Genomic DNA, 25,089 nt, shown 5'->3' on the forward strand with positions numbered 1-25,089 from the left:
TCTACAGTAATTTTTAAAAGTACTAATCGGGATGGATTACTGTACATATCCTCAATTAAGGGGAATATATAAGTAGTGACCATCCAAATTGCATTTTTGTGTGAAACACATTTCAGAAAATCGAAAACCAATTTTCAAAACTCACAATAACAAGACAAAGGCAAAACAAGTTCACTTGCACTTTATGCATATTTACCACAACCTTGCCTTCTGATCATAAAAAAGTCTTAATTTTAATATAGCAGTTTTAAATGAGACATTCAGAACATGGCATATGAGAATATATGGTTAACCGAGGATGAGCAAAGGATGATCGCACTTTCTGCTTATTGCTATGAACCTACCCCTGGTGATAAAAATGTCTCAAAATTCTGACACTGAGGTGTGAGACAAAATGTAACAGGCTCTCATAATCCCGAAATACAAGAAATTTTACTTTTGCGTTTTATAAATTTGACCCTGTGAACATTGCATGTCCCTCCTTCCTCATTACCAAAACATCTCAATGTACCGACGCTATGTACATTTGTAATTACAACACTTCACTGTTTCATTTCTGAGTTGTGACATTGTGAACATGGCATGTTAAAGTATATAGAAAATCTAGATCAGAACAGGCTAAATGCAATTCCTAGTGATTTATCATTTTCTGACTTTCTAAATGAAAAAAATATTTTTTCAGTGATTATGACACTTCAGTATGACATAAAATATGCTTCAATGACAGAATAAATAATAATAATAATAAATAAGCATGGAAAAAATACCCAAAGTGGACATTCATAGTTGTGATTATAGAATGTTAGATATCGGGTGGGTAGCTGCGTCAGCATGCGTAGGCTGCAAAGGAACAAGTAAAGGACTATTCCTGCTGAAAAGAGAAGAAAAGAATCACAATGTTTCGGCTGTGGAGCCTTCTTTAGGTGTGAGAAAGACAGGGCAGTAAGCAAAGATAATTTTCTTTTTATCTTTGCTGAGTGCAGTTTATCGCTGATGACAACATCAAAGACATTAAGGAGTTTTTACAGCTAACAGCTCCACATCAACTTCCTTACATAACTAACCTCATCAGATCCCTCAACTCCCAACTCTTCCAGTTTCTCACTTCAGAGAAGGAAAAAAAACTCAAAATCCTCTACAGAGAAAAACCATCAACACCCTTATCACCTCCACCAATCCTAACCTTGGTGTTACTACACCCTCTGACCTTTCCCTTTCACCCCTTTGCATCCTCAGCTAACATATTTTAATAGTACAACAAAATTACAATAGATTGTACAGTATTTATGTTTAAAATTAAGGTAAATATGTCAAAATATCGAAGTCCAAATGCACGGTGCTAATGTAACAATGCTTGCATGTTCTTAAACAATTCTGCATTGTATTTTTAAAATATTTCAGCAGAGGATGCAACGGGGGTATAAATGACGACTCGACTTTTTCTTGGGTGAATATGGTTTTCTGGGGAGTTGCGATGTTGGGCATACAGTAATTGGACATTTCCCGGTGATTCTGACACCTGTTAAGCACTCGCATTTCCTGCAAATATTAAAATGGTTAAGGTTTCGCTGAGAAATCCAATCGACCTTTGCGAAGACAATGTTTACATCACATAAGAAACACGTCTCTGGGTGGACTCGAACCACCAACCTTTCAGTGAACAACCGAACGCGCCGCACAGATGGAATGGTGGGTCCGTGTCTCGCATCACAACTTTCAGGTTAAGCTAGTAATATTTCTTCTGCACTGATAATCAAGAATTGAATTTCATTTCTCGCAAGCTGTGTGAATTTCTTGAAATACAAGTTTTCCAGAAAGGAAATGAATACATGCATTCAACGAAATCAAGCCCTTTGTGATAGTCTGAAATGGTACGTTATGTACCACAAGATAGAAAAAAAAACATGACTGGGATTTTAACCTACGTGACCTACGGTACCAGACCGGAGTAAAGTTAGCTTGAAGTTCGAAAACGATTTTGGCACGCCTGTAGCGTTTACACGAAACCTCTTAGAATCGCGAGAATACTTGCTTTGTGTATAAAATACATTGTGAATGCTTTCTCAGCCTTTACTTTTTCGTTTATATGACATTTTTTGACCAATCACGAATATTCTTTTGTCCATATCTTCGCAACGGAAGCACAGAACGCCTTCAAACCAAATACATTTTAAAGACCACGACATGTGGATATTTCCACAGCCTTTACATCAAAGTATCAGTGAGCTAATTATCTTTTTTTAAACCTCCAGTTTTTCATCGATGCGTAATTACGCACTAACTGGAACCTGGGGGACCGCTGTATACACAAGATCACAACGCGAGAAATGCTGTTCAATACGGCTTCATGCGAAAAACCCGTATATGACTATAGGTAACAGAATAGTGCAGTCTCCAATTACTCAGACTGTAAGCACGCGAATAAAGCTTTGTCTGAATTCTGAAACCCTTTCTTTACGTCCTGTTTTCATTCAGGTAAGAGTCAACTATATGCACAATACTACTGACAGCAGGAAGATTAAAATATTCTTTACTCAGCAGCTTATTAAAAACAGCTCCCATGATGTTCAAACCGATTTTTTACACAGAACACTGACACAGCTTTGCGTTCTGAATCTCTTTTTCTCGTGCGTTTATTTAATGTGGCACAATGCACTGGGATAGGGGTATTCTGTTCATAAACCAATAGCATTTAAACCACAGCACCCACAATGCTGCAAGTAAGTGTTTTGCACACTAAGCAGAGAGCGATGTCTTCCTCGTTAGTATAGTGGCGAGTATCCCCACCTGTCACGCGGGAGACCGGGGTACATCAGGATGTGCATTGAAGTGAAAGCAGGATGCGCTGCGACATCCACTGTGCAGATTCCGCCACACTAAGAGGTGAGTGGGTCTTTTCGATCACAGCGCTAGGCGAATCCCCAAACAGTGTGCGTGGCAACAAACGAAACAGGCCTGTTTCAGCCCGGTTTCGATCCGGGGAAATCGGGCCCAGTAGTGGCGGGATCTGTACAGTGCATGTCGCAGCGCTTCAATGTGCTTCCTGATGTCCTACCCCGAGAACAGAAAAGACAGCGTCCGCAGCAACAACAGCTCAGGTCTCTGCACAGGAGCTAAGCTGCCCCCATCTCCTCTGCTCTGCTCTGCGGCTCCTGCGGAGTGGAGTCCTGCCTGGAGCCGTCTTTGCAGGCGGCAGCTCCCCGCGCCCTGTCTGTGCGTCGTGTCCAAGGGCTCCTGGGAGGAAGAGAGAGCCCTCCCACTCGGGGGCTTTTCCACGGTCTGTGTGAGGAGGGGCGGGTGTGTCCAGTAGCTTATCGAGCGGAAGCCTGGGTTGGCGGAGAGCTGTGATCGTGCAGACCTTGAGGTGTCACCTCTTTGTCTGCTTTCCCGCCCCCCCTCCGCCCAAGCTCTGCTCCAAAGTAGCCCGGCAACCCCTCACACCTGCACGTGTCACAACCTAAGGTGCGGTCATGAGACACCCATGGGGTGTCGTTCTGTTCTTGCTAATTGTTTCCTGCCCGTCGCAGGCAGGAGTCCATGCGAGGAAGATGCGCTGGATATAGCTCAGAGGGCTCACCTGGGTGGCTTTCCTTCTGAGTGACGTTCCTGCAACACTCTCCCGCTCCTCTTGGTGCGCTCATGCCGCAACACAGGAAGGCTGGAGCAGGTGGGTGTGGAGAGTGTTAGACTGAAGATTTAAAGGTCCCTGGTTCGATCCCGGGTTTCAGCGTTTTGTTTCATGGAGCCCTCTGTTCCTCTCTGCAGCACCCCCTTCCTAAAGTGACGCTTCCCTTTCTCAGCCTGAAATGCAAGCGAGACACCAGCAGCAGTCCCTGCTGGTTTCCGTAGTGTAGAGGCTGTCACGTCAGCCTAACACCTGAAAAGTCCACGGTTCGAGACTGGGCGGAAACAGCATCGTTTTGCACGCTCCTGTACTTCACAGAGGTCTTGAGCGACCGGTCATTTGTTGCCTATGTATTTCCGGTGCCTTCATGCACTCTTGTACCAAACGCACGTTCCTTCTGTACACAGAGCAGATCATTCGCAATTGGGCTGTGCCGACAGACCAGGACGAGCTCTGTTGGCTCAAATGCAGTGCAGGACCTGCAAGAACAACAGAAAGATTAGCATCCAGCGGGGGCTTCTTAGTGAGCCCAAGATCTCATCAAGAATCGGCTCCAGCAACAGGGCTGGGCGCATTGTTCCATTCTCCGCCCACTCTCGGTGTAAACAAGTCTCTCCTGGTCTCTGCTTGAAATGCACTTTCCTGCGTTTGCTTTGGTGTAACTGGCTTCCCCTGCATGGGCGAATGTGAAGAAGATCCTTAGTAAGTCATTGAAGAAAACCGAGAAGAGGTCGGAGTGGCCTCTGTCGTTCATCAACGATCCAGTCAGGCAGTACTCCTCTTTAAAGCGCCGTTCGTTCACATCGATTGGCTTTTTTTTGCCTTCATTCGTGCAAGTAGTAAAAGCAGACGCCCTTTAGGGAGCCTGTCAGCACCCGGAGTTTTCCCCTTCTGTAAGCTCTCCATAGCCTGTCTCAGCTCTTCTACTGTCAAATCCCTCTCAAGTACTTCCCTATCTTCTTCACTGAAAACGTTTTCTAGCTTTGAGGTAAAAAAATGAATTTCTTCATCCTTTACCTCTGTAGAGCTGTACAGTCTTGAGTAGAAGTGTCACGCCCTCTGCAGCCAGAGGGCGGTCCTTCTCTGTCCTGTCCCTAGTTCCTGGTCTGCTGTCCTTCCTGTCCCTCTCTTTCCCTTGGGCTATATATTTCCGGGTCTTGCACTCTGTCCTCGCTCAGCACTGACGTTCGGATGTCCTGAGACCCGCCTAGCACCAGGGCGCCCCACGTCCGCTCCCTGAGGGCACAGGTTTCTATACGGCATTCCTGAACCCTTTGCACTAATGAGCCCGGGCCTTTTTCCCGTCTCGCCGCTACGCATATGGGTCTTTTTCCGCACTCCTGCTCCCCACGGTTAGTCCCTTTGGACGTCCGTGACAAGAAGGCCTCGATGCAGGAGAGGATAGCACTCAGCTCTGTACTCTCTCTTCCCTCCTCATCAACTACACTTTCCATGACAGACTTGGAGCCTACCACTTTCCTGAAAAAGAAGCGAGTACACTTCTCAATTTCTTCCAAGAACTGACCTCTGCTTCTTAACAGCACTCCTCGACTGCTTTCTTCGACTATGCTCCGGATGTCCTTTTTTAAAAGGGTGATATCCTCAAGCACATTGAAGCCACTGTGCAGCATCGTGTAGAGACGCTGCAGCTGCCTCTGTTTCCTGGCTAGCACTCCTCTCCATCTGGCAGCAGCCTTCCTTCCCTCAGCCATGAAAAAGGCCTTTGTCCTCACCTTCACCTCCTCCCACCACTCTCCTACTGACCCGTACAGACACTGCAAGGACAGCCACTGTGATAGTTTCTCCTTGTAGCGGGATACTACCCCCTCGTTCTCTAGCAGCTTTGTGTTGAGTTTCCAGAGGCCTGGGCCAAAGACAGTCCTGCCCTGGAGTTCCACTCTACACCCTAAAGCCTGATGATCTGAGAAGAAGACAGGCTGAAGTGTGACCCCAACAACTTTCACTCTCTCTGAGACAAAGCAATAGTCAATTCTGGAGCTGCTATTCCTCCCTGACCATGTTGTGGGATATATACATCTATATGTGTGTGAGAGTTTAAAGTCTTGAACTAAGTTTTGCAAGGCCAGTGAGCTGGAATCAAATTTTATCGGCCTTTTGGCTAAGATCAAGTTCAAGTGGCATGCCCGCAGTTCTTGTCTTTCCAAAGTTCTAGAAGGCGATCGAAGATCCTGAGGAGTGCTTGAGCTGGTATCGCCCTAGGTTGAGCCTAGGGGGTTAAGGCCAAGCAGCAGTTGAGCTGGGTGGGATCCGGCAGCAACGTTCTCTCTCTCTGCTCTCTCCTCTCCCCTCCCCCTTTCTCTTGCTCCACCTCCTTGGCCTCTTGGCTGGGAGTAGGTACTCTTGGCCTGCCCGCGGTGCTTGCTTTCTTCCTCAAGACTCGGAAGCGCTATCCGCTCCCTCTCTCTCTCTCTCTACCTCCTTGGCCTCTTGGCTGGGAGTAGGTACTCGTGGCCTGCCCCCAATGCTTACTTTCTTCCTCGAGACTCAGAAGTACTATCCGCTCCCTCTCTCTCTCTCCTCCTGCGCCTGCACCTAGCTGGGCTTTGCCCACAAGGACAAAGTCCAGGGCTCACTCGCTGCTCCTTTAGCAGCTAAACCCTCCTCTCCACAGGACCTTGCTCTCTCTCTCTTTCTCTCCTTTTTTCTTTTTTCTCCTTTCCAGATGGCAGACAAGAAGACACTGATCCGGTTCCACTGGACCAAGAAAACAGAGACGATGCCAACTGCGAAATCCTTTTTCATTACCTTCCTGAGAGGGATCCTGCAGTTGGTGGCCGGAGATCTCTACTGCCTGCAAGACAACAAGGCAGAGAGATACATGGAGGCCTACATGGCCACGGTCACCTCATATGAAAAGGCAACGAAAATGATCAGAGAAAAAGGTAAGCACCCCCGTTTCTCTGATTTCAGGCCGGAGCCTATGAGGAAGACAAACCAGAGGACCATCACAGTCCTCACATACAACCCCTACGTACCAATGGAACTGGTAACAGCGTTCCTAGGGAGGTATGTAACTGTGGTGGGCAAACCGATGGAGATCAGGGACAGTTGCGGCGTCTGGTACGGCAAACGCCAGTACCGAGTCCTCCTGAAAGAGGACCTAGAGGGCGTCGACGGTTTCCAGCACCCCCCAGCCCGCTTCAACATCGGAGCCGACAGGGGGTACCTTTACTACCCCAGGATGCCGGATTTCTGCAAGAAGTGCAGACAGTCCGGCCACAAGGAGAACACGTGTGACATCGTCAGATGTCACAGCTGTAACAAAGAGGGGCACCTGGCAAAAACCTGCCGGGCAGCCAAAAAGTGCGACGGATGCGGTGCCGAGGGACACCTCCTTCACCAATGCAATCAATCTCCGTTCCGCCGTTGTTTTTTATTACATGGAGTGTTAATATGTGTGAGATGTTCCTTTTGAGATGTTTTTTTTTGCGGAATAAAGTATATTTTGTAGAACAAAAAAAATCTTATGACAAGGTTTACAAGTTATCTGTTGAACTACATTCTAATAGGTGTGGTCACATTCCAGGTCATTTGTTTACGTTTTTGTTTCTGCAGCAACTGTTAGATGAAATGTGCTAATATGTAACCTAACTCCAGTGTGAATAACTAGAAGAGGGGAGCAGCTCCATTCCAGACCAAGGGAGCTTTGAGATTGGCTGGGCCAGATCTCTCATTTGCATATCTGATTTGGAAATATAACACTAAACCCCCTTCTTGCATGGATTTAACTTGCACCCAAGAGTCCCCTACTGTGTATTGCTACTTATTTTTTATGATAAGTGGTGATTACCAGTTGACAGGTTTTATTTGTTGAATTATAAATGGTTTTGTATTATCATCCTGAATGGCCTGTACTGCCTGTTTGGTAGGGTATTTGTTTTCATTTCATTTACCAAATTGAATTTTTGCTCTTTTAGTATTTGTCTAGAAGGCTTTCTGAAGTCAGGAAGCCCATTTATTTGGTGAAAAAAGATTCTGTATTAATATTAATATTTCTCATACAACATAAATAGGGTCTTTTATGAATAAAAAGATCTTGCACTTGGAAATCTTGAGCAGTTTTGATTCCTAATATTTGACCTTAGGTGTGGGAACGGGTCTTTTTTGCAATTTGATTTCCAATTGATCAGCACAGTATAGAAAATAGACCCATAAAGCAACCTCAGCAGTGACAAATGTCACTGGGTCACTTGGGTTTATACGTCGGGGTCCGGTAGTGAAGCTCCGCTCCTGTTTAGCCTCCGAAGCCGTACAGGGTGCGGCCCTGGCGCTTCAGCGCGTACACCACGTCCATGGCGGTGACGGTCTTCCTCTTGGCATGCTCGGTGTAGGTGACGGCGTCGCGGATGACGTTCTCCAGGAACACCTTCAGCACCCCATGGGTCTCCTCGTAGATCAGCCCGGAGATCCGCTTCACTCCCCCACAGCGAGCCAGGCGGCGGATGGCGGGTTTGGTGATTCCCTGGATGTTGTCACGGAGAACCTTATGGTGACGCTTAGCGCCTCCTTTCCCAAGTCCCTTTCCGCCTTTGCCTCTTCCAGGCATCTTCTAGTTATCAGCTGTGAACACGACACACACTGCTCATCTTTGATGTATAATAGACAACTTTCTTTGATTTCTATTATACATCAAAGAAAGATTTTTATAGGTGTGGAAACTAGTAAATAAAGCCAATGATTTGTTTTAGAAATGTATTATTAAAATATACAATTATTCACACCTTAACAATATGTAGTTCAAATTATACATTATATACAATATTGTATTCAAATGTCTAATCATTATAAAAAACACAACTAGTAAACTTCAGTTACAAATTCTAGTAACATGGCAATATATATATATATTAATGACAAACACAAACTAATTACATGAACACGCTAATATTTAACTCAAAACCACATTTCGATTCAAATATAAATTTTTAAAATTTACAACTTCTTTATTTATTTGAAAATATTATTAATGTAGCACAAACGCTACTTTCTAATAAAGACAGAAAGAAACTGTTTGTTTTGTGTCTCATGGTGATCCTCCTCTCGAGACTAATGAAATGTTTAATATGATCCCTCGAGAAAAAAAAGGAATCAATTTCCGCCTGGAATGATTGATGCCCCATCAAACATTTTGTAATATCCCTGGAAGTTTATACAGTAGAATCCTGGTTCGTGGCTTAAATTCAAGTTAATGAGACTAAGGAAACGAGTTGGAAACTTGATGTCGAAGTGGGATTTAAATCACCCATTTCACATTTTACTTCATTAGGCAGTATGTGCCAGAAAGCAATGCCACAGCATCCCTTCGATAGCTCAGTTGGTAGAGCGGAGGACTGTAGTGGAGTTAACAGGGAATCCTTAGGTTGCTGGTTCGATTCCGGCTCGAAGGAAGGTGCTTTTCGTGTAATTTAATCAAAGAGTTAAAAAAGCGAATCAGTTTTATTCAGACATTGATCAAAAGCTCAATAATCGACTAAGCAAAGGTTCCTGTTCCGAATTCAGCCCACGTCTGATTGTCTTGTTTTGGCCAAGATCTGATCTTTGAATTAAGGGACTACACTGTCTGCTTTGTAATTCAAAAATACAGACAAATGTCAAGTTTTTTGTAGATATAAAGGTGTTCTCTGTTTTCAAAGGATAGTTACTTAATTGGCATAATGATTTGGTATTGATTTTGTATCGTTGTATTATAAAGTTTGTGCTTTCTGTGTTTTTATCGTATTGTGAACTTATTTTTTAAACAAATGCTTACAAAGGCAAACACGGCACACATCTGTTTATACCAGCGGTGAATTGTACATTTTTATTAAGTACAAGCTACTGTGCACTTCTGGGAGTATAACAGGTTCGATATAAAGTGGCAAAAATATAAAAGGGGAAAATACCCCAGACTGCATGTAAAGCCCTCGTTGTGACTGTTTTAGATAAAATGGCGTACTATGCACGAAATGTTGCAGAAACACAATCTGATATTTTGATACAGCTAGGCCAGCGCTTCCAAAGCACGCAGGTGTAGAACAGGACTTAATGCATTTTTATACAAAAATTCGTATTCTATATTCTGGTCGCTTGCAAATTAGAATGGCATATGTTTAGCAATAATATTATTTATGGTACCTAAAAGTTTCAGGTTGTTGCACAAAGCTAAGGTATGCGTATACGTGATCTGACAACTGGAATCAATTTCCTGTCGTTAAACTCTGTTTATTTTTAAGTTGAGGCCCAGGATCCAAATCTTCAGTTCTGATTTTTTAAAGTGATATCTTTCCTTCCTGTCGTGGAAGTCACACGATGTGAACAATTGTTTTTTTTTTACGTTGCGATCCAAAGAGCCTCAGACGCACAGTCTAACAGTAACCAAACCAGAATGGATTCTGCTGGGAGCCGGGCTGAGCTCATTCTCACTCCCTTTGCTGAAAACAGAATTATTTCTTCCCCGAACATCGTCTACAGATCACTTGTGCGCTTTTAACCTTCTCGCAGCTACGGGCGAGACTGACGCTCATGATATGAAGGCACCCGCTGGAAGACATTCTCTAACTCTCACAATCGCGACAGACTTCGGTTTAAAAAAAAAAAGTAGATATAGCCCTGAAAAAAGCATTAGCTTTATCAGTTTTTACATTAATCTATTTTGAATCAAAGTTTGATTTTTTTTATTGCATTTTACATTATAATAATAATAATAATCATCATCATCATTATTATTGCTTACACTTATATAGCGCTGTTCTGGATACTCCACTCAATGCGCTTTACAGGTAATGGGGACTCCCCTCCACCACCACCATTCTCCTGAATGATCACAGGACCTCGGTTTTACGTCTCAGCCGAAGGACGGCAGCTGTTTACAGTTTAGTGTCCCCGTCATTGTACTGGGGTATTAGGACCCGCATGGACCGCAGGGTATGCGCCCAGCGACAGAAACCAGATGTGTGTCGGGCTCGGCTGTGAGCAGGACAATGACGTCACGGGGACAAAGTAGAGGAAATCAAAACGGTTCTATAAAAGACCTGTGTCAGCTGTTGGTTTGCAGTCTGGACTCTAAATCCTCCGATCCGATTTTAAATCTCTCTAATACCTGAGCGGCTTCTTCCGAGTATTTATTCGTATACTTATTAGTAGTATGAAGAATGTGACAAATTTATGATTTCTTGGAACAAAATGGTTTTTATTTGCATTCGAAATGAAGCGGAATTTTAGCGCGACACACAAACCCTTTGTCTTTTTTAGATAGTGATTTTTAAACAGACATAAATGTAGAGAACGTGTTTTATTTTAGCACTACAATAGCAGGGTCAGTGGCGTAATGAATAACACGTCAGGACTTCCATCAGAAAATTATACTGTAGGTTGGACTGCCGTCTGGCTTGTTTCGTTTATACCACTTACATTCTTTTATATAAATGAACTCCACCTGAAAGCTATAGAACACACTTTAGGTAAGTTGTCTGCAGCCTCATGCGAATTTCGACAACTTACCCAAAACACTGTACTGTCTGGAGTTCAGCTCCAGCTCTGAACTCAATTGCAATGAAAAACCATGCGTAACATAACTGGAGAACAGCTGAACTTGTGCTCAGTTCGGTGATGAGGGTTCAGAACTGTCCTTGTTGTAATTAGCACGAACTGCACAGGCTCTGAATCAGACCATGTCAATTAGTCTGATCAGTGTAGGACACGTTAATGTAGAATTATTAATAGGTTTATTAGTTAGTTAGTTCAGGTTTACCCACCTGAACTAATGTAGAATTATTACTTGGTCTGTCTCTTGTTTGTATATAAATGAATGTCTCTGACAACGTAATGTTAGTTTTACGATGTAGGTCAGGCGTTGACATATGCACGAGTATACAAAATGTCTCACTCCTGATTCAACTCATGTTCTATAGGAGATTGGCGACGCCTCCTGTTTCTCGTACAACCATATCAGAACAGAAGACCGTGTCACCCAGCTGTGATTCAAGATCGACTCGCATCTTTATCCCTTTTTTGTTCGTGATCATTATTTTCTTTAGTTATGATCAATATTGAACTTTTTCGAAATGAAATGACAATAATCAAACATGCAGGCAGATTTTTGAAAAGTATTCGGAATTGACAGGGTGCCCCTTTGGAACAGTCGTCAGAAAATGTGAGAAAATGAAAGTTATGTAAGCTCTCACACAAAGCATTGAAGATTGGAATCTGAGTGTAAAAAAGCTACCCGTCTCCCAATGATAGGCAGGGATACACACCATGACTCGAATAGACTCAGCAAACTTTAACACCTATGATATTACGAGTGCTTTGCACGTGTCAAATTTCAAGAAGGAACTACTACAACAGTTGTGGACATAATTCATTACCACCGGCAAAGTCCAATACCGGCAACCTCTGAGAAAATAATGTTCACTCATGGAATTTGGTCTTTGAACGGCTGGCGGGAAAATTCATTTATACTCCTGTTGCACCCTCAGCTGAAACATGTTAAAATAACAACGCAGATTTGTTAGAGAACCTGACAAGAATTATTGGGTTAGCACTGTATGTATTCTGGTATATTTACTTTAATTTTAATATAAATGTAAACATGCATGCTGTATAATCTATTGTAATTTTAAAATATGTTAGCTGAGGATGCGAGGGGGGCTATTATACCTTGTGAAACACGCAAGGAACTGTAAAAAAGGCTGGTATTTGAAAAAAAATTGGCGATCACAAGAAAACCACAATTTATGTGGTATTATCATCAATATCCTTCAAAATCTATGTTCAAATGAAGGATTTAAAGAAACTATGAAAAAAGCAACAGTAATAGCCGAGGATTTTGATTTTTTCTCTTCAAGTCAGTAGATCGACATAGAGTTGCGCCCCTACAAACAGCACAAAGGATGAAACCCACCTCTTTCGTTATTGCTATGTTTGTGCCGGTGAAAGTAGCATTTGTGCTATTGAAAGCATCTCGGAAGATGAAGGTGCAGTCACTTCCACATGTCATGATATCATTAGATCCGACGACAAGAGCTGAAGCCCCCGGCATTTTCCAAGCCAGGAATGTGAGGAAGATAGGCAGGGAGGAAGGTAGCGTGGCCGACCGGTTTAAGGCGCTGGATTTAGGCTCCAGTCTCTCTGGGGGCGTGGGTTCGAATCCCACCGCTGCCAAATGTTAGCGTTTTAAGACCTGCAATACGATCAGTAAAAGCGCTTTTTGTTAGGCTGCGGGAGGTGTTTAGAGATAGACTTTCTAAAAGACAGGCTTAACATCAAGGCAGAAAAAATATTTTGTTTTCTCAACAGAAATTCTCTTTGGCACGTTCAGCTTTATGTAGGGAACAACATCTGCCGAGATCACTTTTGAGGCAGTGCACATGATAGTGTACCGGCAAGTAAATTTAATATTGGCTATGGTGGTGAGCTGCTTTTGTCTGTGAAACTTTTAATTCTTCACGCCGAATCGTTGGCAGGGGTAAAGCTTATTAAATCTTTGAACATAGGGCTCCATTAGAAGTACTTTGTTCGTGATCAAAAGAGATCAGAGGATTAACTTAATGAATTCACATAGCATACCTTACAGGAAAGATTTAAAAGGGGAATTGATTGTGCTTCCTGATGTTGTTCCTGTGGTTTCTTTGGATACAGAGGTGAATGTTCTTTGACGTTCTGCTAGAGTATCCACTGGGTGGGCTTTATCAATCAGCTCGGATAGGTCATCAGTGCTCCGCCTCCGGAAAATAATCAGCACTGTCGTTTTTTCCTGTGCTGTCTTTTAAAACATAAGATCACGAGTTTACAGATTTCTCCAAATAACAACTATACATTTTAACCCAGCGGTTAGCATTCCTTCAATCCAATAGTTTTACTCCTGGTAAAAAGCAGCGAAATATATAGAGAGATGATATTCAAATATTTCAACATTCTTATTGGATTACCTGTATGGATATTTCGCTCAGAATTCCTAATATGATTTTGAGTTCAGTTTTGCTTTACTACTTTCAGAGTCTTTTATTGACCTTGCTGAAGCAGAGAAGTGACATAATCACAAATGCGACCTACCTGTGCTGCTGTTTTTGGTTAATAATGATTAAAAAAAACAGCTCCTTGCATTAAGAGCAAGAGCAACCAACACGCTCGCTGGTTGTGTTTGGTATTTTCCGGGGTGCTCTTCCTCAGCTGCAAAGTTATTTGGTGAGCAAAGACCTCTGAGAAGGAGTCTGTATCCGTCAACAACACAGGAATTCTAAGATCGCACTGCTGTCTTGTGTACAGAGATCTGCTTTTTCCTTATAGAGTTTTTTGGTATTTAAGAACACGTATCCTACCTTGAATGCTAGTTTCAAAAGATATGTTACCGGATCACAGATTTTCTTGAAAAGATTTGGGGATGCACTTACCGGGATTCAAACCCGGCTCAATTATTTAGAAGGCACCTATACCACCAACTCACTTCTGAGAAACACCGGCACATTTCCGCAATCCTCCCTCTCACCTACAAAGTTATGAAGAGACAGACGTCCAATGAAAACTAATTTGATTCACTCAAGACTCCGTTCTTTTATTGTGATGTCATTTTAATTAATGTGAGCTGTGATAAGGTGTTGTTTCTGTCTCTTAAAGTTTAAGTCTGCTCCTTTCTTCCTGGTTTAGAAATAACATGTTTCATGATTGTTTACAAACACCACTATCAATTATTTGTCCTGCTCTAACGCCTGTGTGCGTTGACAAGGCATCTCCAAAGGACATATTAAATAACATGATCCTTCCTGTTACCAATCCTGTGGTTGGAGCGTTGTTTCGCCCTTTTTCGTTCTTCTACAATATTTGCAGACAGGACTTTATCACTCGAGTTGTACAAAACAAGTCGGTCCATGAAAATCATCTGTACTGCTGTTGTTCTATGCGTAGTTTAATCAAGGTAGTCGAGTGAGGAGGTAAAAAAGCACTCCCCGTCGATAAATCAATCATCGTCGCCCGTGTGACTGGATATAAAAATAACAGATTCATTTTAACCAATCTCTGGAAGCTTCGATGCGGTTATTTTTCCTTCCTTATTTCTTCATTCCTATGAATTTACTCTGTAGTAGAGGAAACACAAAAGTGGGAAACTGCAGGCATCCTTCGTTAGTGGTGGATTGTGTTCAGAGAGCATCAGCACATCTCAGTTCTGTTAATAAGTCTGTTGGGGATATACCTCAGTGGTAGAGGACATGCTTTGCATGTATGAGGTCCCGGCATCTCCAGGTGCTTTATATTTCTGTGCTCACATTGCAATCTTCTGTTGAATGTGAACTCTTTGCTCATGTTCATAGAGAGCCAAGTTCACACAATTAAACTCAGGCACACTCGAAGTGCTACGGTGTTGCTCTGCTGTTTTAAATGTACCTCTAAAGCATTTAGTTCTGTTAACTACCAAATGATTTGAACTAATTTTATGTCATATTCAGGAAATCCAGAGGTCTTCAGACGTGTCGTGGCTGTTGAAGAAGACACCTTTTGAATCTCACCCGGGATTTCTTGAGAGATCATTCAGTGAGCGAGTCCTCCCTCTGGACTCCACACTGAGCTGAAAACTGCGCGAATTCCATTGTACAACTGAGAAAAAAACTGATGGACCAAACAACGACATTTGATGATTACAAGAAATTCAAGAAACACAACAGTCCGAACACAGGTTTGAATCCCGAACGCTTAATTTAAAAGACAAAGCGAAGGATACGACCTGTAAACTCTCTTCGTGTCTTACAGTTTATAATATAAAAAAATCTTACTTTCGGAATAATTTCTTGCTGCTGATAGACTATTGTAGCGGCGAGGCTTAATAATAAGGCAGAATTAAGTGTTTCTGAGCTTCCCAAATGAGGCCCCATTTCTCTGTTCATCTCTGTGGTGCAGCCACAGAGAAACTATTCATGCAAGCTGATTTAAGGTTTGATAAGGACAGCTCCCAAAGGGGGATGCATTTAGCTAAGCCTGGCTGTCATGATCAATGGTCATCCATTGGCGCCTATCTGTCTAGGGAGTGCCAGATGGACATCTGGACTGCATTACTAAGTGTCAGGGGTAAGTGACTCATATCTCACCTTGATCAACCAATCAGGGACTGGTAGGGCCGAGTAACCCACGTGGGACTCTGATGCCCATGGAACTTTCAGCCAATCAATGAGCTGAAGTTCCTCCAGGTAAAAACAGGCAACACAGAGAGCCTGGAAGATTCGGTGAGATTCAGAAGGGATTCAGGAGAATTCAGTGGACTGTTCTAAAGGGAATTCAAAGGAGAATTCCAGGGCAGGACGGCCCAGGAGCAGAAGGCTCCCAAGGGCAGGACATTCTCGCAGCGTGCCTCCTGACCATCCTGAGACTTAGCCCGGACAACCACGGAACGGCCAGTGTGTCCGAGTGCCAGAACTTTCCTTTGTTCTAAGAGTCTAGAGTGGAGGTTGCCAGAGAGTTACCAGCAGCAGGCGTCGTGGACAGGTCGGACCTGTGGACAGCTGAATCACTATTCAGAACTAGCTCTTCATCAGGAACGAACCGGTCCTCTTCCTGACTTGCTGGGACCCACAGTCATCTTTTCTCCTGTGCACAACTTTGCTAGTTAAAACCAACAATGAGCATCAGCAGCGCACCGTCACAAGCTGCACAGCACAGCCTGGCACGCAGCCAGAGAGCGCTGATTGGACAGCAACAGCCTCCAACTGTTTCTTTGAGTCCGCAGGAGATCTGAATCCCCAGAGATTGGATGAGTATTCAACTTCATTGCATTACTGCTCGAGAATTCAATTGTTATCCCAACCAGTTGATATCAATTTAATTCCTAAGAGTTATGTACTTGTTTTGAGTATCTAATGTAGAAGTTATAACCAAGTTCATTTATGAAACGGTCTTAATGAATGATATACTGAACGTATGTCCTCTTGATATGTGTAACTCTTTGTAACTGACCGAATATACCTTTTGTATTCTGATAACCCTCTCGATAAGATCTGTTAGGTTTATATGCATATTCTATGTATTAATAAATGTATCCTCATGTATTAGTACCTGTGTGTGTGCGTTGTTTGAGTTATGTCGCATGGTTGGATTCTAAAGCCATCAAAAGAATCAACTTTGTGATTTACTGCTACAATTAATAATTGTCTCAGTAAATGCCCAAACCCTACAGAACTGGTGCCTTCAGAGAGCCACTATGATTACATATTTGGCGTCCCTGAGCCGGTTTTCTTACACTATTTATTGAATTTTAACAAAAGTGTGCACACTTATAGAACCAAGGCATTGAAAGTTTTTTTTAATTGTTGTTCCAAAAAATGTTCCATTTGTTTTCGTTCTTAATGTTGTTGATTAAAAGATCTTATTAAATGCGAAAAAATCTGAATGTGAAAAAAGGTCAAAATGCTATTGAAAAAATCAGTAATGTGAGGAAAGATGAATTGTGGGAGCCCCTTACCTCCCCATGTCATGCTGTATTTCTCACTCATTCTACTGGGAGTGGTGCCGTTGCTTCTGGATAAAGTCTGTCAGTAGATATTCCAGACGGGTCAGGTACTGTATGACTGCGCTTCGGCACAAGAAGAGACATGTGACTTGCGAGGATCACGACAGTATCATTCACCATCCAGAGCCTGGATAGCTCAGTCGGTAGAGCATCAGACTTTTAATCTGAGGGTCCAGGGTTCAAGTCCCTGTTCGGGCGTTTGTGTTTTCCTTAAGTGTATTGTGAATTTAATTATAAATCGTATTTTATCTTCCACTCTTCTAGCTGTACTGTCGATATTTTAAAAGTTAATCACTTGTATTTTCTTTAGTGTTTCCTTTCACAAACCGAAAATGTTCAAGACTATTTTGTCACCACACTCCACGTAGAAAATCACAGGAAAAGAAAAGGAAACGCAGTGAGGAGCTCACACAGTGAGTACTCTTGAATACAACAAGAGGAAAGGCACACTGTGGAACATCACGTCCAAGTTTACAGTGATGGCTTCTATTTCCACTGATGAATGAGACAGATTCATGAGGAGATCCTCAGCACAATTAAGCGAACACATTGCTATTTCGGTCTGATGCAGAGGCTCCATGTGTGTCAGCAGTACTATAAATTTTAAGTCTTATACACTTTCAGGGGCTGCATCTGTAGGGCTTCATCTAAGAAGACTGTTTTACTTTACCACACGGTTACATTCACCCACCCAATTTATTCTCAGAATACCCAATGGCTCAATAACCCTGTTTTCCCCTGGGAACCACCAGTGTACAGTCCCATTCCATTCACAAATATAACAAATATATTAAATTAATAAATTCAATGAACAAATATATTCAATGAACTGTGTAACAGAGAGCTGGAATTGTTTTTAGGGATGGCTGAGTGGCTAAGGTGTTGGACTTAAGCTCAATAAGCAAATGTCTATGTGGGTTCAATCCCTGCTCCTGTAATCTGCTTTTGAAGTGACAGAACACTTTGAAGATTTACACTCTATTAAAATATGTATTTACTAAATTTCAGTTCTCATCACACCCTGGGATAACTGAACTCTCACTATCACATACTTAAGGCTTTACATGCATTAGCTGTGATACAGCTCCTAATAAAGACAGAATGAAACTGTATCAATAATAAATGACATGTTTTAAACAAACGTGTATTGATAAACTTCATTATTAATAAAAGTGGTGTGACGGGAAAGCAAATTAAATATTACAATGATATTCCAAGCAACTGATGTGTGCCGGAACCAAATGTCATTCACTGTGGGCTTTGTAAATTGTTTAAAAATTGTAAGTGAAGTTGAGATAATTAACAATTTGTTGAATCCTGCAGTTACAGATTAAAATGTGAGAAGAATTTCTCTGGGTTTATCTCTGTCCGAGTGCCTGATGTGAATATGCTGAACACAGTGTCTTTGATTTATGTACTCAAACAACCAAAGAATCCCATTCTTGTCATCCTATGGTTTGTCAAACGTGATTTTTTCAAAGTGGGTGCGATTTCGTTTAGTCTTTCGCTCTTGTACTAGAGCAGTAATGTTTCTAGACACGCATGAGCATGGTATAGCAGGCTGACAGCAGGAACACGTGGCCCACAAGCAGTGACAGTATCAGAGGTGTCTGCAGTATGTTGGTTTGTGAGCAGCGATAAAATCAAATGCAGAGGAAGCAGGTGTGCCTGCATTAATAAAGCTCCATCGAGCGGAAAAAGTAACAGAAGAACCAACCTAAATCCAACAGAAAGTTTCTGCAGCTGAAATCACAGGCAGAACTGCCGCAGGCTTGAACTCACAACCTCAGCATGACTTTACAATGTACTGCGATATAAGTACGATGCACTGACCAACTGCACCACTGGAGCTGCACAATGGGTTTGTTACATGTTTTAGATGTATTTATTGGAAGGTTGCAAAAATCATAAATCACTGATTTCATTATCTGCATGTTTAATATCCAGGAGAGAGAACTCCTTCAGATTCTACAGCTCATAAGTGCACTTTAAGAAATCTGCTTTTGTGAGATGGATCTCCGAGGTGCAGCTTTTTTCTTATTACTAAAGATACCTCTACATTGTAAACTATTTGAAGACCTAGAAAAAGGAACATGGCGTAAGTTGAAATAAGCACTGAATGGGTTAAAACCGACGCTCTTTGAATTGCTAAAGCGATGCCTTGAGGAGAATAAATCAACATACTTTATTCGCACAGGTCACTCGGCCACGGACAAGAACCATCAGCTACCACCAGTATTATTATCATTATTATTATTATTATTCAACCATTTGGGGAACAATACAGTTGAGCAATCCCACTGTTCTTATGGCAAGAAAAATAACATGAGACATGAGAATAATTGTTTGAACAATTGATATCTATTTTTCCCTCTTATGGGCGACCCTGTGGTATTTCTTTTTCTCTTCGTTGTTGTGCACGGGCTAGTTCTGCAGCGATATTTGCTGCAGAAATTTCTGCACAGCTCCGTATTAAATCTGTTCTCAACTGCAGTGGACAGAAGACGACTCCAGTAGATAGCTGTGTAGTTCTGTAGGACCACACACGACACAGTGATAGTGCGGCTCTTAATGGACTGGTACACAGACCACATGAGAGGCAAGCAAAACGCTTTTAAAATTCCAAAGGCTCACCAAGTCAGAGGAACAGCAATGAACTGAAAAGATCTGTTACAGACGTCTATGTCAACCTCTTTAGAGCTATAAATGCCATTTGTTTAATTTATCTGTAGATTAACACTCCCAAGTAACAGCACTTTACAGTATATTAATGTTAATTCCGCTGGTGGACATTAGCTGGTGTTTTTTGTAACAATTTGTTTGCTCTGCTGTAAGGAATAATAATCATAACATCACTTTATTATCCCTTTACAATTTATTGCATTAGGAATGATCTTTTTGCATACCCCAGCTTGCTCTCCATGAGACACACAGATAAGGAGAGAGCCTGGGGTCAGAGCACAGGATCTGCCATTGTATGGTGCCCTGGAGCAGTTGGGGTTAACGGCCTTGCTCAGGAGCCCAGTGGAGTAGGATTCCTCTGCTGGCAGAGGGATTTGAACGAGCAACCTTCCAACCACAGGCGCAGATCCTGAGCCACAGAGCCACTGCTCCACCCCACGTATGTAAAGTAAAGTATAGTAAAGAATATACAGTATATAAAGCACGCAAACTTAAATGTTCAAAGTTTTCAGGCTCTTTAGCATTTTCCTTCACATATGGAAAAAGTTCAATGTGTTCTTGTCACATTTCTCCAAGTAGATAATCTACACAAGAGCGCATGTAACAGTTACAGGACATACAGTGAGGAATTCGCGCAGCTTTCAGCTCAGTGCAGAGTCCAGAGGGAGGAATCACTCGCTGAACAATTTCTCAGGAAATCTTGGTTGAGATTCAACAGGTGCTTCTTCAACAGCTACGACAAGTTGGAAGACTCATTGAAGTCTGAAGAGATCAGCCTCTGTGACAGAGTGTCCAGTGACACAAACTAACTGTCCTGCTGTTCTCTGCTAATGTAGAGGGTGAATGTTGATTTAGGTGAATGTAAGGTTTCTTTCTTGTAAAATATTTTCGAGCGTATTTTTGCAGCTGAAAATTAATCTTGTGCATTTGAATTAATTCCGATATTGTCACCTAATTCTATACATTGTTTCATCAGACTAGAACATTTAGAGGAGCTCAACTGCATTAATTAATTGCATAGTGATAGTATTTCTTGCCGTTTAAATACTTCAGTCAAAAATGTAGAGAAGGTGCTCCTATTTTCACCATTATAAGAACTGTGATGCACCAGTATTATTTACTCTCATAAAAGTATTGTAATTGTATTGTTCTGTTCCTTTACAGTCTTGAGTGACACAAATCTCTTTTACTGCACTACACTTCTCCAGAGGCCAGTTCAGCACACAAGGATCCTCAGTCAAACAACCTGCAATCACTTGATAAAAGCCACTTCTTATCCTTTCTCTAAGTGTTAGTGCTACTATTGTATGCAAAGGAGGCGACTTGACAATGAAATCTTAAAGTCTTCATGAAGAAAGAGTCTTCATGAAGGTGTGCATCGTGAAGCTCTCCACTGGCAATTGACCAGGCTTGTGAAGAAACCAATCTCATTCAACAATCATACAAATTGCACAGCTTAAGGCACATGAAGCGAAATCCGTGGGCTAATTGACACAAAACAATGTCCCCTTCAGATTATCCGCAAAGCTGTTTTGCTTGTTGACCACCTCTTCCTACATTACAGTGAGCACATACTGTATATTTCAGTATCTTTTATTTACCTTACTATTTTACTGTCCCTTTCCCCCATGTGGAGATGTATCCACAGCCAAAACCCCATAGTTCGCCCTACATTTGTGCCAGTTTTACAATCGGTGTAGGAGCCTGCCTTACAGAGGTCCAGTGGCACAGATGGTTAGTGTGTGGTATGCATGTAGCTGTACACAGTGGAGTTATAATGAGGTTTTGTGTTCAAGCCTTCCCTGGAGCATTAAGTCTTTTGAATGTTTTCCACCCATAAAAAGTTCATTCGCCGTAGTAGTTTCACTGTGACTTTGCAGGTAAAATATTCTTTTTGAGAATAATATTTCATATGCGATAAATAACTGAACTAGAAAATATTGGAAAGAAATTGCTTGTCACACTATTCGCAGCAGGCACTCAGACACAGAAATGTCCTGTCATTAAAGAAAATTCATGAAGAATAGGAGTGACATCATTGCAAAGGCGATATTTTCTGATGTCTGTTTTGGTTAATCATTTGCGTGGTAATTACTTCTGTCATTATTACTAATACTGATAAAAACAGAGGACACAGCTCTCTGGACATTGGGCAGGACTCTAGAAAGTGTTTTTATTTGCAAGTGGCTCTGGAACTCAACACCTGGTGATGGGTCACTTCTGTCAGACACACCAGTGGAACCCAAGCCCACCTACACACACACTGATAGATAAACACCTACACTCTCACACACATTTACACTCACAGACACATCACACATTTATACACACAATAAGACACTCACACACTCACATATGTACACTCACAGACTCACAGATACACAAATAGATACTATATATGCAAATAGACACCGCATACACTCTTGGGTACAGGTACACTATAACTAACACTAATGCAGATACTGCTAATATTACAACAGTAACACTATCACCAAAACTTACACTATCATTGTTACTAACACTGACAAAAACTACTACTAGACTAATAATACTTATAATAACAGTAATACTCTCATTAAAACTAACATGATGATAAAACTAAAACTATCAGTAATGCTATCATCATTAATACTCACATAGACACTACACACACTGACAGACATGCCCACACATACACTTACAAATATAAAACTACACACTAACAGACACCACACACTCATGGAAACAAACCATACACACACACATTCTCAGTCATGCATTCACAGAAACAAAAAGACACTAAGCATACTCATAGACACACGCTCACAGACACCAAAGATACATCAAAGATAGATTTTATAGGTGTAGAAACTAGTAAATAAAGCCAATGATTTGTTTTAGAAATTTATTCTTAAAATATACAATTATTCACACCTGAAAAATATGTAGTTCAAATTATACATTATATACAATATTGTAATAAGCAAATGGCTAATCATCATAAAAAAAACACAAGTATTAAAGCTACAAATTCTGGTAACATGGCAATATATATATATATTGTAATGACAAACACAAACTAATTACATGAACTCAAAACCACATTTCGATTCAAATATAAGTTTTAAAAATTACAACTTCTATATTTCAACGAAAATATTATTAATATAGCACAAACGCTACTTTCTAATAAAGACAAAAAGAAACAGTTTTGTGTCTCATGGTGATCCTCCTCTCGATCCTAATGAAATGTTTAATATGATCCCTCGAGAAAAAAAGGTGTCAATATCTGCCTGGAATGATTGATGCCCCATCAAACATTTTGTAATATCTCCGGAAGTTCATACTGTAGAAACCTGATTTGTGGCTTAAATTCAAGGTAAACAAGACTAAGGAAACAAGTTAAAAACTTGATGTCGAACTGTGATCTAAATCACCCAAAACATTTCACTATATTCGGCAGTATGTGCCAGAGAGAAGTGCCTAATAGCTCAGGTGGTGGAGTGGAGGATTGTAGTAGGAACAGTTGCGAATTCTTATGTCACTAGTTCGTATCCGGCTTGAAGGAAGGTGCTTTTTGTATACTTTAACGAAAGAGTTAAAATAGCAAATCATTTTCACTCAGACGTTGATCCAAAGCTCAATAAACCACGAAGCAGAAGCTCTTGTTCCGAATTCAGCTACTGTCTGATTGTCTTGTTTTGGCCAAGATCTGATCTTTGAATTCAGGGACTACTCTGTCTGCTTTGTAATTCAAAAGTATATACAAATGTCTTATTTTTTTGCATGTTTGTCACACTGAAATGTTTCAGATCATCAAACAAATTGAAATATTAGACAAAGATAACACAAGTAAACACAAAATGCAATTTTTAAATGAAGGTTTTTATTATTAAGGGAAAAAAAATCCAAACCTATATGGCCCTGTGTGAAAAAGTGTTTGCCCCCTAAATCTAATAACTGGTTGGGCCACCCCAACAGTTATTAGAATGCCACCCCAACAGAATGCTTGATTCAAAGGATAAGTACTTAATTGGCTTTATGATTTGGTATTGATTTTGTATCGTTATATTATTAAGTTTGTAGTTTTTGTGTTTTTAAACAAATGCTTACAAAGGTAACCCCGGCACACTTTCTGTTTATATACACACACAATCTGTTTATACCAGCGGTGAATTGTACATTTTTATTTACAAGCTACTCTGCACTTTTGGGAGTATAACAGGTTCGATATAAAGTGGCAAAAATATAAAAGGGGAAAATACCCCAGATTGCGTGGAAAGGCCTCGTTGCGACTCTTGTTTTATTGTTAAATACAGCGTACTGTGCACGAAATGTTGCAGAAACACAATCTGATATTTTAATTATTATTTTAATAATTTTATAAGTATGAGGCCAAATATTCAGTTCTGATTTTTTTAAGTGATATATTCCCTTCCTCTCGTGGAAGTCACACGATGTGAGCAATTGTTTTTTTTTATTTATTTTTTTCACGTTGCGATCCAAAGAGCCTCAGACGCCCAGTCTGTCAGTATCCAAACAAGAATGGATTCTGCTGGGAGCCGGACTGAGCTTATTCTTGCTCCCTGTGCTGAAAACAGAATTAGCTCTTCCCCGAGCACCGTCTACAACTGCTGGATAGTGCTCTGCCTCCTACTAATCCAGCAATTATTTGGACGAAAGACAGATCACTTGTGCGCTTTTAACCTTCTCGCAGCTACAGGCGAGACTGAAGCTGGCGATATGTAGGCACGCGCTGGTACACCTTCTCTAACTTTCACAATCGCGATAAACATTTTTTTTAAATAGACCTTTGAAAAACTAGATATAGATAAAACTAGATAAAAACATTATCTTTATCGGTTTTTACATTAATCGATTTTGAATCAAATTTGATTTTTGTACATTGCATTTTACATTGAAAAAAACGTGCATACCTAATCCACCAACGGACAGAGCAATATTTTACGTTGCCTTCCAGAGCTTCCAACGTGTGATGGATTTGTATGGGTGTCTGTATGATACCACTACAGCACTGGCACAGGTGCAAAATCCACTTTCACGTAACTTTTTCAGTGTCTTCTCCTCTCACAAATGGATCGAAACACAGGAGCCAATATTAGAGAAAACGACAGGTGTTTAAACAGAGGATGTCCCAGTGTCTGCGACAACGCATTGTATACATGCAAATGGTTTATCATTTAAAACCCAACAACATTCTTTTTCTCCCTGGTGCTAATCAGCTACAGTACCACACATGCGAGCTGTTGTGTGAAAGAAAATTCATATGTGCATAGGAAGGCAGAATAAA

General features: G+C 41.3%; 4 non-coding genes across 4 annotated transcripts; all 4 read left to right on the plus strand.

Annotated features, from left to right (window-relative positions):
• Positions 1-7,545: 7,545 nt before the first annotated feature.
• LOC148665721 (U7 small nuclear RNA) lies at positions 7,546-7,601 on the plus strand. Its single transcript, XR_015938950.1, has one exon. It is a non-coding gene; the product is annotated as a U7 small nuclear RNA (small nuclear RNA).
• Positions 7,602-8,945: 1,344 nt separating this feature from the next.
• Positions 8,946-9,033, plus strand: trnay-gua (transfer RNA tyrosine (anticodon GUA)). Its single transcript is given in 2 exon segments — positions 8,946-8,982; positions 8,998-9,033. It is a non-coding gene; the product is annotated as a tRNA-Tyr (tRNA).
• Positions 9,034-12,705: 3,672 nt separating this feature from the next.
• Positions 12,706-12,787, plus strand: trnal-uag (transfer RNA leucine (anticodon UAG)). The gene has a single exon. It is a non-coding gene; the product is annotated as a tRNA-Leu (tRNA).
• Positions 12,788-17,242: 4,455 nt separating this feature from the next.
• Positions 17,243-17,315, plus strand: trnak-uuu (transfer RNA lysine (anticodon UUU)). The gene has a single exon. It is a non-coding gene; the product is annotated as a tRNA-Lys (tRNA).
• Positions 17,316-25,089: the final 7,774 nt, after the last annotated feature.

This window comes from Lepisosteus platostomus, chromosome 5, assembly GCF_059453375.1.
Source record: "Lepisosteus platostomus isolate fLepPlt1 chromosome 5, fLepPlt1.hap1, whole genome shotgun sequence".
In the NCBI taxonomy this organism is placed as follows: Eukaryota; Metazoa; Chordata; class Actinopteri; order Semionotiformes; family Lepisosteidae; genus Lepisosteus; species Lepisosteus platostomus.